Genomic DNA, 3420 nt, shown 5'->3' with positions numbered 1-3420 from the left:
CCCCGCCCCCGCCCACACTACATGTATCATTGACTACCAGTGATTAGTTGGCGGACGTGAATTCGCCTCACTTCATTCAATGTCATTGCATTGCAAAGATGCAATTTTGTCAGGAAAGAGAAGGCGGGCTCTTGTGTCCTCTGACATCTGCTTCCATCTACAACAGTACTTCCAAACCCCCCGTTTTATTTCCTTTACTCCTAATGCTGAGTTGAGCGAGGTGCCGCCGCGCCCCTGCAGAGTTTGTGCTGAAGATTATTATACAAATAGATTCAAATTAGGTATCTATGAGAGTTTTAAAAAATGCACTTAACGGAGTGTGCAGTGAGACAGTTAGACAAACATTTATATATTTGCTGGACACTGGAACTGAAACCCTAAGATTACATCGCATCTTATGTAATGTTTAGTGCAAAATGTTTTTAATACTCGCCCCCCCCCCNNNGGGGGGGGGAGCGCAGAGGTAATTATTGTGAACGGCGCGTTGTTATGTACCATAGTCACGTTATGTATCAGCCTGTACAGTATTCGACGGACGTGTTAGAGTTAAGCTCTGTTGTTTTATTTATGAATAATTAAACTTGTGACCTGTACGAAATTGTTTTATTTCACAAAATCATATTTACTTATCCCCTATGGATACTGAATGTAACTCAATACTTCCTCATAATGACATTAAAATAATATAAAGACGAAAGCAGTGAACAAAATTGTTCATCAGTACATTCTCTGAAACTAGAAGCCGCGCGGACTATTAAAGTGTCTGGGAGACTATTTGCCCTAATGGACTCAGCGCCAGAGCTGGATGACTACGCTTAAATTACAAGCTTTATTGTTATACGATTATATAGTACACGTTTGTACTGTAACCGAATGGCCATTAGTTGTTATCCTGTCCAATGGAGCAGTTAGGCGCTATCACGCGCTGAAGTTAGTGAAAAAGTTGACACCTGAGTTCACAAAGCGGATTTTCACATACTTGTTGAAGAGTGTTGTAAGAATAACTAAATAAATACTGCCAGACAATTTCCGTGGGCCGTTTTCCGAAAAGGAGTATTTTAAGTTGCCAAAAATATGACTAAACTATACACTTATTTTCAAAGGCTTCATTTTTGTCTATACTAATATTTTAAAGAGGAAAGATTTGTATTTTTGAATGTATTGAAATAACTCAAAAACTACTGGGTTAAAAATTCTTACACCATAAAGAAGGATATTTATCCGTGAGTAACATAAGCTATATTTTATTATTACTAATGTTTAGAAACTAATAATAAAAAGCGTATTTCTGGATCGCGGCCTTCTTAAGAGAAACAATGAGATACTTTACTACTTTTTTAACTTTGTTTAAACTTTTTTTACTTTGGTGTTTTTTACATCGAAGTGACATCTGAGCGTATGTTATGAATGGAATACAATTGACGTCACGTGTCTCATGACAACTCCGGTCGCGTTTTAGTCGCTCGAAAATGGTCGGAATTTTATTTTATTATTTTAGCTCAATGGTTGAATATTTTCCCGTCATTTTTTTTCTGATTATTTTATAACAAGTAGAATCGTTTAAAAAAGAAAAAAAAAACATATGCATGTTCCCTATTGGACAGGATAATAAACGAGTAGTTACTATCTAATCGTATAACAATAAGTTTGTGAACGTATCATCATCCAGCTCATGTAGCGGATGTGCCCCCTCTTGTGTTCCGAGGGGGCCATCATCGTAGGGTGATGGGAGGGGTTTAACATCTGACCCCTCCCTACACATGTCGAGCCCCCTAGATGCCACGGTCCGGTTAAACGAAGGAGAACACCGCGGGGTTTAGTGGGTACTCCGGCCGGAATTAAGGCCGGGAGTCCCACACGAAACTGTCCTTGCTGCCTCCGCAGCATGGACGGTGAAGTGCGTAAATGCATTCCCCGCAACAAAAAATAAATCATCATCCAGCTTTGGAAGCTCGGGCTATAAATACAATCAATTATATTCATATTGAAACCACATTTTCCACTTTTTAAACTACATCTTTTTAGAAACATATCTTTTGTCATCAAAGTCATCAGGGGATCTAAAATTCGAATATTATAATCATATTTTCACAATCGCCTATACAGTCACTGCAAGATTTTCTCAAAAACTTTTAAATTATACTCGCTGCGAAAAAAAACTTGACAGTGATTGTACAGGCGGTTGCAAAAATATGATTATCAAACTGTTTTCAAACCTGATGATTCGATGACAAAAGTTTGTTCCACAAAAAGGTGTAGTTTAACAAACGAAAACCATGGTTTCAATTTGAATAATTTTTATTGATGGTACGAACTTTTCGATTTATTTTAGAGATCGAATTTAAAGTAAATAGCAAACATTATTCAGCTAGTGCCCTGTAGTTGAAACTCTGGTTTCGCAATAGGAAGGAAGAGAAAAAAAAAGAACGATTAGAGTGGAATGTATATTTATTGAGTAAATGCCAATAAGCTGCCAGTGGGGGCGGGGCGGGGTGTGGCGGAGTGGCAGAACCCGCCCAGACCCGCCCCAGTCGTATTTACATAAATTAGTTTCATAGTAACATGGACACTAGTAAACTTTTACAATAGTTTTTATAGCGTTTAAAACAAGTGCAATATAAATTGTTTTAATTCACTTTGATACACTTTAAACTAATAATCTTAGCTAAGTTTTAGGTTCCAATCTAATTCAGATACGTCTAGAAGCGCGGCGTCCGCGTCTAGTGCAGGAGATAGTTTACATCAGTTCATAGGACTATGCCAAAGCATTTTGGTCCTACGTGTATATAATATAAAAAAGAGTCAAACTTGTATGGACGTGTGTACACAATAAATAGCGCTAGCCTACGTGCGCGGCCAGCGAGCCGCCGACCACACACAATATATAACACTACGCGTCAAGAATATCACAATATCAAAATCCATAGAATAAGTACAAAGATAAGTCCTCGCGGACAGCAGGTCCGCTTGCGATACTCCTACTTAGAATGGAATGTGGAGGTGAAACCTTGAGCAAACAAGTCGAGTATAAAATACTGGATGTGGTAAAAGTTAAGTACACTTCGCCGTCCGGCTTCCTCCACACAATGTTACAACTACACTAAATGTACTTAGAGCTAGGCCGCAGCAAGGCACGGGCGGCGCTCGCGGCGCTGGCGGCGCTCTGCGGACTCCGCCTTCACTTACAACTAATTTAGAATCTTGCACGCTTTCCTTTTTGTATATATTACAAAACTTACTTAACACTAATTGCGGACGCTCGGGGCGGGGCGGGGAGGGGCGGGGCTCGCAACGTCACAATATATATAAAAAATGTAACTATAAATATTACAGAGTAAAGGTGATTTCGAAAATATTAAATAAATTCGTTTGAATACAATGTTCCCACAAATGACGTATAGAATGTAGGCTGTGCCCGCC

This window comes from Papilio polytes, unplaced genomic scaffold (genome assembly GCF_000836215.1).
Source record: "Papilio polytes unplaced genomic scaffold, Ppol_1.0 DF821845.1, whole genome shotgun sequence".
In the NCBI taxonomy this organism is placed as follows: Eukaryota; Metazoa; Arthropoda; class Insecta; order Lepidoptera; family Papilionidae; genus Papilio; species Papilio polytes.
This window is presented reverse-complemented; position numbering follows the sequence as displayed.